Here is a 14,663-nt window from a genome sequence, read left to right as displayed (position 1 = left end):
TCACAGAAATTTAGTGACAGGATTGAGTTATATGTTGCTATAGATGTTGTTTGTCAATATAAATTGAGAATGATTTGCCTTGAGGTAAATTCTATTAACCCTATTTTGAGATTAGAAAACTGAGGCTTAAGAGTAATTTCCCTAAAGTCACAATAGTAATCAGTGACAGAACTAGGACTGAAATCCAGGACCGTTTGATTCCATAGTGCACTCTTCACCACAATCTCATACTGTCGTGAATTCAATCATTCATTCATGCATGCATTCATTTGCTCTTTCAGCAAATACTTAGGGCTAGCTGGTTAGTCCGGTTGGTTTGAGCATGGTGCTGATAACACCAAGGTCCAGGGTGTCAGCTGCGAAAAAAAAAAACCCACCACAAATATTTATAGACATTTGCTGTGCTCAGCTCTGCACCAAGCACCATGAAAATAGCAATGATTAAAACACAGTTCTTGCCCTCAAAATTGCTCACAATCTAGTAGAAAGGATAGGTAAGGAAATAATAAAAATGTAGTGTTATAAGCCTTATAAAAGAGATGCACAGAGGCCCTAAAGGAGCATTTGTTTTGCCTTAGGTGATCGGAAGTAGGAAAAGACCATAAGGATTCACTGAACAGATAGGATGTCATTTTAATTTTAAAAACTATATAGTAGTGTGTTGCAATGACATGAGAGCATATGGTAGACAGAGGAAAGAGCATATGCAGAGCCGTGGGAGCATGGCAGAATGAAATGCATTCAGAGAATGGCTACAATAATTCAGGAGAGCTGCAGCATGATAAGGGCAGTTTTGAGATGAGGCTGGAAAGGCAAGCAGGGCCAAATCACAAAAGATCCATGAAGTGGCTTCATGGAGTCCATTACCCCCTGAAAATGTATGAAAAACTGTGGGTGTCTATGTACATCGACTTTTCAGGGAGAGGTTCCAAAGCTTTAGTCAAATTCTCAAAGGGGCTCACTGGCCAAGGGTTGGGAGGTAGGGAAGTCAGTTTCCCTTCCCATAGCATGATGCCAACCCATGGACCACAGGTAACCCTGAAGAGATTGCAGCATCAGCCAGGATATGCTAAACAGGTGGATTGGCGCTACATGCAAGCCTGTCCCTGCCAAATCGCCTCCAAACACGCAGTGGCACTGCCAGCTCTGGGCAAGGATGGCTGGACCCTAGCCCTCCCAGTACCCGCACCCATGTTCCCTCTAAGGGTGGAAAGATGGGGTTGCTGGGTGGCTGGCAGGCCAGGAGGCAGGGAGCTGGCAGCTGAGAACATGTCCTGGGAATGCAGCAGAAAGTGGGACCACAGTGAGCCAAGACTCCAAGCCCTCAGTGCGTACTCCCTGGCTCCATCGGACTTCACTTACTGCTATGGGCTGAATTGTGTCCTCCCAAAATTCATATGTCCTAACTCCCAGGACCTCAGAATGTGACTCCATTTGGAGATACGGCCTTTAAGGAGGCGATTAAGATTAAATGAAGCCATATGGGTTGGCCCTAATCCAATCTGACTGGTGTTCTTATATGAAGAGATTAGTACACACAGAAACACCTGGGGCGTGTGAGCACGAAAGGATGACCATGTGAAGAGGCAGCAAGAGGACTGCCATCTACAAGCCAACAGAGAGGCCTAGAACAGAGCCCTCAGAGGAAATGAACCCTGCCAGCACCTTGATCTTGGATTTCCAGTCTCCAGAAATGAGACAAAATAAATTTCTGTTGATTAAGGCTCCCAGTCTGTTGTACTTTGTTATGGTAGCTGGAGCAGACTAATAGACTTATAGAACATTAATTCAAAATTCAAAGATAAAGCTGTTAAGAACTTCAAGCTGGTGACCGCAGAGCACTGAATCCCAAGGGAGGGGCTCCTCTAAGCATGGAATCCTGAACCACTGCACTGGCCAGGTCTTGGGCATTTGGGAATAGAGATCTGAAGACAACTCGGGATCCATCAGTGGACAGGTGTGGTTGAAGCTGGGGGAACAAGAGAGACTTCTCCCTGGGAGCATGAAGTGAGAAGAAGGCAATGTCAGAAAGTGCACCCAGGGAAGGAAGTGAACAAGAGAAGGTGGAACGCGATGTAGAAATGGGCAATAGTGTCTGAGGCCCAAGATCATGTGATTAAGAACTGAAGCCCATGGCCTTAGCATGGGGGTGATGTGGTGGTACCAGACTGCTGGTATTACAGGCTACTCTTCTAAGGAGGCGTTAGGAGGCTGGGGAGGAGGAGTGGGACAGGGTCTGTGTGGCGGCCTATGGGAGGGAGGGAGTCAGGAGGCCTGAAATCCAGCCCACACCCTTTGGTCAAGGCTGATTTGGCCTCTTGGAAGGGCCGATGGAAGGTCTTCTAACAAAGGCACCAAATGGCCTAGCCCTGAAAAACAGAGCTGTAGCTATAGTTTTTCTTGTTTGTGTATCTATCTCAGTCCTCTCACCAGCTCCAGGAGAGCATCAACTATTTTATCTCGATCCAGCACCAGGAACAGCACCTGGCACATAGTAGGCACAGTCAAATATACTGAATAAGTGAATGGGATGCAGTCAAGGGGAAGGTTGTGTCGTTTTGTCTTTATTTGCTTGTTTCAGATGAGAGACTTAAACATGTTTATCGATTGAGAGCAGGGACTCTGGGGGAAGAGAGAAGTTGAAGACAGAGTTGAAAGAGAAAATAATTGGTGAAATGTTGTACTAGAGAAAAGAGTAAGAAAATAAATCAAGAGAATTTCTGGAGGAAAAAACATGAATCATCCTTTGGGAAATTCAGTCATTTATTCATTCAGTGATGAAGATCTTGCTTTGTCCTGGGCCCTTTTGGGATGAGGAACATTTTGCGGGAGCAGGATGCATACAAAAGAAAACTGAAGATATGTTTCCTTGCATTTGTTCACAATGACACTATCTAGATAAGAAGTTTTTCATGAGAAAAATACACAGCAATGAAACACAGCAAAGTTGCTCCCAGGCGTGTGAGTAATAAAGAACGATTTGGAAACAATGAACTGGGAGACTCTCGGGAGACATTACTGCAGTGTGGCAAGGAGATAGGGAAAAGGAAGAAGAGGAAAATAGGGGAACTTGGGCTCTGGCATGGCCTGCTGGCACTGGGCCAGCAGCTGGCAGCTCTCAGCATCCACAAAGCAGGAGCTCAGTGTTGGCTCAAGACCTGGGACAGCTCCATCTATTTTCCAATTGATTAGGACTATGCCAGCAGGCCCAGCAGGAAGCAGTAAAGTTGAGACCTGTCTCAGAGAAGGAGACATCCCTAGGAGTTAATGTGTCTGGGCATGGAATCCCTGGTTGTTTTCAGTGAGTCCAACAACAAGGCAAGGGTCAACTGATGGAAATGATGAGAAAGAGAAACTAACATTGTTTTCAAGTACTAAAATGTCTATGACACTTACTTCTCTAACTTGATTATTGTCTTTAGAGAATAGGATAATCTATCATTCATTCAAATCAAAGGCCAAAACACACATGCACACATACACAAAGGGACACACGGGAACACACACAGACAGAGGTATTCACTAGCTGAAGTCATCCATGAAATCAGCAAGTACAACCCTCTTTGAAGATACAGTTTCCTCCTGCTCAATTAAGTTTCAGAAAATAAACAGAGGGGTGAGTGTTCAGAAACTGTGAGGTTTCTGAGATGTGAAAAGTGCAGGCTGCAGCTGGTCATGTCCTAAGCAGGAATCTCTCTCACCTCAGCTCTCCACCCATCTTTTCTTAGGTGATTTGAAGGTTCTCACTTGCTACACTTTTTTCTTCTTACTCTTAGCATAAATTGGATTTCATTTGCTTTGTCTTGGTTTCATACTGCTGGTTTTTCAAACTAGCACAATTATTCTTGAAGATATGTACATTGCTTCCGCTTGCCAACTGAACACGCCCGGGGCACAGCTGCAGGTGCATACATGCAGGACCCTCCTTGTCATAGCCATCCCCCTCCTTCCCTTCCAATGCTTAAGAATTTACCCAGAGCTTCCCTCTTGTTGCTAATTCTATTGTTCCTCCTGTAGAACTGCACAGACTTCCACCCACACAGCGTGGAACCAGGCAGACAAAACATCTGATGTTTTCATGTTTGGCATTCAGCCAAGATGGAGCTGTGAGCCACTCTGAAATGCCAACTAGAATTCATTTCACACTATTAGAGAGACAGACAGTGCACCGGGGAGAAACTACAGCCTCGCGGTGATCACATGCTGCTTTAGGTTCTAATGCTTAAATTTTTCTTTCTCTCAAAACTGAGTTGATGCATTTTGGAGTGAAATTCTGGTGGTTTCTTATTTGTTTACTATCACACAATAATGAGGAAGCTTCAGTTTATAGGCTGTAGGCTCATCCACTCTCTAACAGCAAATGGAAAAGAGAGACTGGCTTGTCCTGGCTCCTAGCTTCTTGTTATTCCTTAAATTTTATCACAGCCTATATAAGGCATGCCAAAATTATTCCAAAATGGAAAAACATACTGGTTCCAGCTCTGACATTGGTGCTTACAGCTATGTGGGAGATGCCCCACATGTACTCATGCCCCCTCTCTCTGCTGCATGCCTGCACACCTGCCCTGCAACCCCCAGCAGTGAGAAGTGAGGTCTTGCAGCCCTGGGTGGCTTCATCTGCCCCTGGAGGCCACCTTTCCTCTCCTGGGCCCTTTGACTCAAGCGAATGTGCTCACAATCTTCACATGCAGTGAAGGATTTCATTCTCTGGTTTCAGTTTATGGCCAAGTCCACGCATTCCTGCCATCTTAAAACACAAACTGACCCAGCTGCATCACCAAAATGCCACCCGCAGAGCTTAAACGGTAGATGGCCACCACTTGCCTTACTTTTACTAGATTCCTGTGGATCTTTAGTGCTGCTGGTCTGGAACTCTCCAGCATATTCCACAGCCTCCTTATTTCTCCCTCATCTCCCAAGAGGTCACACTCAGCAGCAAGTAGGCCCCTGGTGACCTTGCCTGGGAGAAGCTACCCTCACCTCTCAGCCACAGTCCTGTCACCCTTGGTCACCTCCATGGGCCTTTCTTGGCAGCTCATATTTTCACACACACACACTCTCTCTCTCTCTCTCTCTCTCACATGCACACAATTTTAATCCATTGCAATTTTATAACTTCACGTTCAACCCCCACAGCAACCCTATGAAATAGCTATGGTTTATCACTACTATCCCCTTTTTACAGATGAGGAACTAATGTTTATCAAGGATAGGAATATGCCCCTGTGTGCTGAAAGTGTACTCTGCTTCTTCTCAAGTTTTCCCCAATACTATTCTTGACATTTCAGGCTGCACCAGAAGGCACGTCTCCATTTTGTAGAAACTGACTCTACGTGAAGATGACAAATAATGAGGAGGAAGAGGGCTGTGTGTGGGTGTGGGTATTTGTTTATCTGGGTGTGTGTGTGTATAAAATCTCAAAGGAATGTTGTTGAAATAAATGTAAAAACATTTACATTTTTTATTTTAAAGGTAGTATTAGCACCTTATAGAAAACTGAAAAGGAGAAAAGAAAATCATCTATAATTTCACTACCATAAAACTACCAATGAGAGACAGCATTTTGCATCTACTTTTTGACTGTCATAAAACACAGCTATACATTTTTATATTGATTTTTTCACTTAAATCCATTATACTGTAGGAATTTTGCATTTCATTATATAGTCTTTATAAGCATTACCTTTTAATAGCACTTTCATTGAGTCAGTACCACAATTTATTTAACTCTCTCATTATGAATAGACATTTAGGTAGACTCCAGGTTTTTCCCACTCTAAGTATTGCTGCAATGACATTGTATTTCATTTCACATTTGTAAACAATTTTTGGATGTCTACCCAAAAGTGAATAACTTTTGCAAGAGCCTACTGTGGGTAACAGCAGACAAATACTAGTAAAAATTTTTGTTGTTTTTTATATAAAAATCTTAAATTTCTGCTTATGTTATTGACAAGAAATACAGGTATTAAGTGCCTAATGTTTGTAATGAGAAATCATTCTGTTTGGCCTGGACATGGGAAATCTGAGGGCAGGGAGAAGTGATAACTACTTCCGTGTATTTGAAGGCCCAGGAGGAGGAGAACTGTTGTGTGGCCTCAGGTGGAGGCAGGTCTCAGCAGAGAGAGGAGAACTTCAGCCAGGTGGCTCAGAGAGCACCCCCTCCCAGGTGGCTGTGATCTGAAGCAGCTGGACAGGCACCTGGCAAGGACAGTCAAAGGCATATTCAAGTCATCCCGTGAGGTTGGACTGGGTGCTCCTTAAGGTTATTTTCAGCCCTGAGATGTGGTGACTCTAGAAGTTATCCAAAACGAGTGTTTTCCATTTGTAAAATAGAAAAGAATCTATTACCATAATTTTGAATTGTTTAAAGAGAAAAGGCAAGTTTTTATTATGGTGTGCATTCATTCCATAAATATGTATTGTGTGTATATCACAATTCAGGCATTGTTTTAGATGCTAGGGATCCAAGAGTGAACAAAACAGACGCAGATCCTTGCCTTCATGCAGCTGACAAATACCTGACATAGTTTGCAAACTGTTTCACGTGTATTCTCTCATTCAGACCCATGATGGTTGCCTGAAGTAAGCAGAGCAGCTGTTACCCCACTGTGGACGAGGAAGCTGAGGCTTAGCGAGGTTCAGTGACTTGCCCAGGAGCACACAGTGAGGGCGGAGGAGGAATGAAACCCCAGCCCCACTGGCTCCTGCTCCAGGGCTCCATGCCCACCGTGTTGCCTGACCTGCAGCTCCTGCACACAGGAGCAGCCTCAGACTGCTGGAGTGGGCAACACGTCCTGAGTTTCCTAAAAATTACTGCATTTTTTTTTATATATTGCAAGAGGTTAAATCTCTGAAGCAGTGCTCATTGCAAGCCTAACATGAGGGTACTTCTAAATGTTTGCGGAAAAGTAGAATTAAAGATAATTTGAATCTTTCTGTGAACCTTTTGAAGTACCTTTGTATATTTTAATTTCTAAGTGATGAGATCCTCAAAGGCTGATGCTGTTTCCTATCCATTTTTGAAAACTCCATGCCTGGCACATAGCGCATGCTTTATCAGTGTTTGTTAATTGGTAACCATACCCATTAAAAGTCAAATACTATTCTTATATTGTGTTTTTAAAGTGTGCTATTCTTATGAAGTTACATTACCTCAGAAATGGAAAGTTTCGACGTTTCATATGACCTCCAATAAACTAGAAGGATAAGGTAAGGATCTGTGTGTTTTGATGACAGAAATGGTTGGTAAAATGTGTAGGACTGATGCCTTGGGGAAATACGGGTCTGTTTAATCTTCACTTTAAAGCACTGATTATTGCGAGAGTTGTATGATTATTTTTCAGTGCATTTCAGTATGTTCTGCTTAATTGAATTTTGGCCTTTAAACTTCTAGTACTTTACTAAGTTCTTCATTATAATCACTGGATTGTATTTACCCAGAAATAGAGTCCTCTTGTGACATCACAGATATCCTCTTGTGACATCACAGATATCCTTTGCACTTGCGAATTAAGAAAGATGAACACTTCTTTCCATGTTAGGTTTCTAGCAGGTCTCTGTTTAGAAGGAGAAGTTAATAAAAAGATGGCAGCAAGCTCCCTCTTCAAGTTCCCATTAATTGAGGACAAAGCCATGTTAAACCTAAAGTAAAAAAGATGACATATATACATATACATAACCATATGCATACACACACATATTTTCTTAGTCTGCTTGCTGCTGTAACAAAATACCATGAACTGATTAGCTTATAAGCAACAGAAATTTATTTTTCACACTTCTGGATGCTGGGAAGTCCAAGGTCAAGGCAGATTCAGTGTCTGCTGAGGGCCTGCTTCCTGGTTCACAGAATGGCCTTTTCTCACTTGTGTTCTCACGTGGTGAAAGGGATAAATGAGCTCCCTTGGGTCTATTTTATAAAGGGACTAATCTCATTCATGACCTAATCACCTCCCAAAAGGCCACACCTCTCAATATCATGGCTTTGGGGGTTAGGATTTCAACACATGAACTTTGGGGAGACATACTCATACAGACCATAGCACATATGTAACATAAATGTGTCATTCTCATATATTTAAATTATATACTACATTTATATATTATATGTAATACATGAAAGAGAGCATATTCAGTGAAAGGGAAAGGGCAACAGGTAAAAACAATTTGAAGTACTTCGTACAAATTGACCTAGGTAGATGGGAAAACCTAGAAAACTCAAGACTGAAGACAGCTTTAAACTCATGGACTCCTGTGCCCTGGCAAAACAATTTCTCATCCTTGTTCATTTGTGGGGGAAAAAAATCAATTAATATAACAATACTTTGAATCTGTAGACTATTAAATTTGAGTCCAAGAGTAAATAATTTTGGTAATCTGGGCAAGTCACTGAATCAGTTTATGCTCCTTTTTGTGACAAAGCCTCAGGCATCCAATCCTCATAAGTAGCAACCAATTTTGCTTGAATTCTAGAGACACATAAAAAGTGGTATCAAGGACAGCCCATTTCACACGAGCATCACCTCAGGATTTGGATGGGTTTTGCCCCAGTGACTTTCCATGAAACTAGGATATTTCCCAGGGAGAAGCCACAGCTGCTCTTTGTGCATCATGTTTCACCAGGTTGGGTTTTCTCTGTACCTGGGAGCATTTTCTGAAGCTGAGTTAATTTCTTCTCATAAGAATGGTGGCTACTTGGGGAACTCAAATTCTTTCTTTAAAGGAACCCAAGCAAAACATAATGAAGCAAATAAATCCCCAGGCAGAAGCATGACCAACTTCAATAGGAAACAGGTTTTTTACTATTTGGAAGATCTCATGACATGGCTCTTCTTTCTTTGACAAGGAGAATGGACTTTGCCAGGTTTGTTTTCAATGAGGACTCCCTAGAGCAGTGCTCCCCCAGGCTTTGCAAGTAAGCAGCTTCTCTGTTTGGGGGAAGGACAAGATCAAGCTGCAGGTGTACAGTCCATTCTCCCCATTAACCGGGCAGCCCTCTCCCCACACTAGGAAATAAAGAGGGCAGGTGACCTAGTCTAATCTCCTTGTAAAGATGCTAATGATGGGTCTCCTGCCAAGTAAAGTAATGAAATTGCCAGAGGGAAAGTACTTCTGTAAGGAAAGGTTTAGCTGTGTGAACCAGGTTGCCTAGGATTGTTTCTGGTAAACAAATCTGGGAACTGTGCACTTCTGGGGCAGGACTCCCAGTCACAGTCAAGCAAGCAATAAAACTAGCTAAGTATAGTATGGAGAGATCTCAAGACTAAAACAGCTCTTTTTCATGCAAGTGACTTGACTTGCACACATCGTTTTGATGTCTCATGTGTTCGCCTGAGCCAGATGGATCCAATACTTCAAGAAATGGCCTGGATACCTGCACTGACAGTCCCACTCTTGTTCTTGCTAAGCCTATGCCCCTTGATTACTTGTCTCCTTGAAAGTATCAGTAAAGCTTACCACTGGGTAAAATCTCTGATTCACGTGAGTCTGATTTGACAGTCTCGTCCTTGTGACCAGTCAGGAGCCTGGTGAAGGAAGAGTGAGGGTGGGTGTTCAAGTCTCAAGTAGCAGGCACCAGTCTGGGAGGCGAATTTCCTGACCTCTTGGGAGGGCCCAAAAACTGAAGACAGGTGCCCCTTTTGAATCCCCTTTGAGATCTGCTGTACACAGGGATCTGGGACTTTGTTATCAAAGAAGAGATAGTCTAGATGAGTATTAAAAGGATAAAGGAATGGACATTAGAAACCCAACTGGTGATGTTATTCCAATTTGACAGATTAACTTAAAGCCTACCAAAAAATCTCTTAGAGCTGATAAATGATTTCAGTAAAGTTTCAGGATACAGAAATCAACATGCAAAACTCAGTAGCATTTTTATACACCAATAATGAAATAAAAGAAAAAGAAATCAAGAAAGCAAGCCCATTTACAATAGTCACCAAAAAAATTGAAATTTATAGAAATAAATTTAACCAAGGAGGTGAAAGATCTCTATAATGAGAACTACAAATCACTGCTGAAAGAAATTAAAGAGGATACAAAAAGATGGAAAGACATTCCATGTTCTTGGATTGGAAGAATTAACATTGTGAAAATACCCATATTACCCAAAGTGATCTACAGATTCAATGCAATCCCCATCAAAATACCAATGACATTCTTCACAGAAATAGAGAAAACAATCCTAACATTTGTATAAAACAACAAAAGACCCTGAATAGCCAAAGCAATCCTGAGCAAAAATAAATAAATAAATAAAGCCAGACGCATTACACTACCTGACTTCAAATTATACTACAAAGTTGTTGTAACCAAAATGGCATCGTACTGGCATAAAAACAGGCACTCAGACCAATGGAATAGATTAGGGAATCCAGAAATCAACCCACGTACTTACTGCCAACTGGTCTTCCACAAAGGTACCAAGAACATACTTTGGGGAAAAAACTGCCTTTTCAATAAATTGTGTTGGGAAAACTAGACATCCATATGTAGAAGAATGACACTAGACCCATACCTCTTGCCATATACCAAAATCAACTCAAAATGGATTAAAGACCTGAAACTATAAAACTCCTAAAAGAAAACATAAGGGAAACACTTCAAGAAATAGGACTGGTAAAGACTTTATGAATAAGACCTCAAAAGCACAGGCAACAAAAGAAAAAATAAACAATGGGATTATATCAAACTAAAAAGTTCTGCACAGCAAAACAAATAAACAGAGCAAAAAGACAACCTACTGAATGGGAGAAAATATTTGCAAACTATGCATCTGGCAAGGGATTAATATCCATAACATACAAATAACTCAAACAACTTAACAGTAAAAGAAACAAGTAAGCTGATTAAAAAATGGGCAAAGGAGCTGAATAGGCATTTCCCAAAGGAAAACATGCAGATGACCAACAGACACATGAAAAAATGCTCACCATCACTCAACATCAGGGAAATGCAAATCAAAACCACATTGAGATACATTTCACTTCAGTTAGACTGGCTATTATCAAAAAGACAGAGAATAACAAATGCTGGCAAGGATGCAGAGAAAGGGAAACGCTCCTATACTGTTGGTGGGACTGTAAATTGGTGCGACCATTGTGGAAAAGAGTATGGAGGTTCCTCAAACAACTACAGATAGAATTGCCATATGACCCAGCAATCCCACTGCTGGGTGTATGCCCAAAGGACCGGAAATCATCATGTTGAAGGGATTCCCGCACTCCCATGTTTATTGCAGCTCTATTTGCAATAGCCAAGAGTTGGAACCAACCTAAATGTCCATCAAAGGATGACTGGATAAGAAAAACATAGTATATATGCCAATGCAATACTACTCAGCCATGAAAAAAGAATGAAATTTTGCCATTCACAGCAGCATGAATAAATGTAGAGAAAATTATGTTAAGTGAAATAAGCCAGGCACAGAAAAAAAAAAAGACCACTTGTCCTCACTCATAAGTGGGAGCTAAAAAAATAAACAAATAAATGAACAAAGAAAGAAAGACACATCAATCACAATAATACATTGAACTTTCAAAAGGAGAGAACAGAACTGAGGTCACCAGAGGCAGAAATGGGGAAGGGGAGGGAGGTTAGCAAGAAATTGGTAAAGGGTCACAAAAAATGATTACATTGTGTAATGTTAAATATACTAATTATCCTGATTTGAGCATCACATATTGCACACAGGTACTGAACACAAAAAAATAAAGTGCTTTCATTATAAACTGCTCTTTGAATCTCCTTAAAGAATGCAACTAAGCCCATCACCTCAGAGCAAGCCCATGACGTCAGAACTAAGCCTATAACATCACGGGAAACATTGTCAAATCTTGCCAGATGGATGGAATATTTGAGTAAAAGTCATTAGTCAAGCAAGACAACCATGCAAAGCAGGAATACCAGTATTTTCCAGGTAGGGTGTGGATCAGCAGGCTCCTGGGCACATACACCTCCATCCTACCTCCAGCTCTGCCTTTTACCAATCCCACCAGCATGTGGTCTATAAAGTCCACCTTTGTCCTCAAACTTCTATATTTTTGATTTTCCACACACTCCCCTTTTAATTTCCTCTGGGCTCAATGTTGGTAAGATAGCTGCTTTATAAGAATTTTTTTTAAAAAAGCTCACAAAACACTTCCTCATGATGGAGGGAGAATTGGTTTCCTGTGGTCCTCTTTTGAGTATTCTGTGGTACAGCTCAAATGAATCAGTAAACAGCATATTTCCTGATTAAATTCAGAATATGAATGTGCATGCAGTTGCTGTAGTCACCAGAACAGCAAACAGTTATTTGTGGAGCAGAGATGAGAAACTGAATGAGCTGCCAGTTCCCTCTCATGACCAGGTAAAATCATTTAACTCATAAATCAGACAAACTAAGCCATGTATGTCTTTAGATGGCAATTAAATTGCTTGAAAACCAGTTCTCCCCTCCAGCTTCTGAGGAAAACTCAGAACTTGTAGTGCTGATTAGAGAACAGAGCTTCTGCCAAACTCTAATGGACGTTCCACAAGATTTTGGAGGCAAAATGAAAACAAGTCATCAAAGAGCAATCAACTGTGGCTATATATCAAATGTCCCATTGGGTAGGAGAGGTTTAATTCTATACCAGATGCAAGGTTTAAATCAGTAACTCATGCTTCCTTAAATCTCATGTAGAGATCATGGATTTCTGTATACTCTAAAGAATACATAAACTATACAATATTTGCAACAGAATAAGAAACTTGTAGGCTAATATACATAATAACATACTTAACTTCCATCCCCAAAAGATAATTGTTTGTTTATATTTAACACTTACATGGCATTTCCTATATGCCACATACTGTTATAAGTACCTTATAAAGATTCACTTATTTTGTCCGCATAACTACCACATGAAGTAGGTAGGTACTATTATTATCTTTATCCCCATTTTACAGATGAGGAAACTGAGGCTTTGAGAATTCAAATAACTTGCCTGAGGTCACACAGAGTGCCTGATTAAAATCTAGAGTCTGCTCCAGAATCTATCCTCTTATCCACTATGCTATGTTGCCTTATTAAATATTTTACACATAAAATTTGAAAACATTTAATTCATCCTCTATCTTAAAATATTCCTCTCTATCCAGAAAAGATACACGCATGGAAACCTCAGCCTGTGGGCTGGCCTCCCTTCAGCAGAAAGTGGGCAGAGATCTGCACAAGACGATGGACAAAGAGGTCAACTGCTGCGTTGATTCAACCCATCTCGCCAAGGCCTGGAAATTCCCCTTCTGCCCTGCCTCCTTCGGGTGGTCCCACCAGTTTCCCTGTTCCCTGTTCCATGCTCAGGCTCCCAAATGATTATTGCTCATTGGTTGCTAAAATAATCCTCCTAACTAAGATCATTTATTCATTAAACTCCTTCCATAAGCCAAGACCATACTTGGCAGGAAGAATATTTGAGAGCATTTTCCAGGTGAGTGAAAATATAATAAGAATAGGACTGGAAAACCGTGAAGTTAATGTTAATCCAGAATATCTCAGACAGATCAAAGAATAGTGATTCATTCCACATTTATTGAGCACCAGTGCTAGACACCATGATAGCACAAATCAAAACAAACATTATTAACAGCCTCTAATTATGTTCCTGGCTCTGTACTAGGTTCTGGGGATACATCGGTGAACAAGGTAAACTCAACACCTGCTTCCCAGAGCACTCAAGCCTTGGAGAAGGTCACCAAGAAAAAAGTAATTACAAGTGCAACTATAAATTATTAAAAATTACAAATTATATTTCTAGGTTTGACTTTGTCAAATGTTGAGATTCCCTGATGTGGCAGTGATATTCTCAGGAGCTCCTTATCCAGTCTGACAATTCCTCATTTTAGAACTTTTGTAATACACATGATATCAGGCACTAAATAACTGAATTGTAATTTCCAGAGTTGCTCCTGCTGAGTGGCAGAGAGAGAGATTCAGTAGTTACACAGGCAGTGCGTCTTGGTAGGATGCACTGGGGTTCTCACTGGGGAAAGATTCTTTCCTCCAAAGAGAGAAAGAAAGTCGGCCACATCTAGAGCACACTGGAGGGGAGCAAACCCTCCCTTAAGAAACTGACAAAGCTTCAGTACTCCAACTGGAGCAGACAACATCTTAGTAATAAAGGCCCCAAGGAAAAGGCAGAAATTAATTCAGTACAGCTGGTGAGGACAAGAGCCACAGGGATGTATATGCAAATCAGGCTGTTCTACAACCAAGTAAACTTCCTTTGTAAAGTTACCTTCACCCTTTTAGTGAAGCACAAGTGGAAATTTGTACTAGGAACCACCTTGCACTCTTTGCAGATTGTATTACTTTAGTATAATGAGCCTACATATTCTTTTTAGGGAGAATGTCACTGTCGTATCTTTCTGTCATCTTCATAAATTTCTATGTATATTCCAGAAGTTGGGCCAAACTATGTTAAGCGAAGCTACTAAAAGATGTTTACACGTTCTTTACCAGGTCTGTGCTCTCTGTCCTTAGCTTCTTTCAGCAGCAAGTGGCAAGTGTTTTGGAAAGGGACCATCTCATCAAGCAAACATCTTTCCTTTGACTCTAAGCTCTTTTATTTCCTCTCAGAAGAGCACCTGTGCTCTAAGCAAAATGGTCAATGCTTGAGTATTGCTTATGGTTAGCATTT

Source organism: Cynocephalus volans, chromosome 5 (genome assembly GCF_027409185.1).
Source record: "Cynocephalus volans isolate mCynVol1 chromosome 5, mCynVol1.pri, whole genome shotgun sequence".
Lineage (NCBI taxonomy): Eukaryota > Metazoa > Chordata > Mammalia > Dermoptera > Cynocephalidae > Cynocephalus > Cynocephalus volans.
This window is presented reverse-complemented; position numbering follows the sequence as displayed.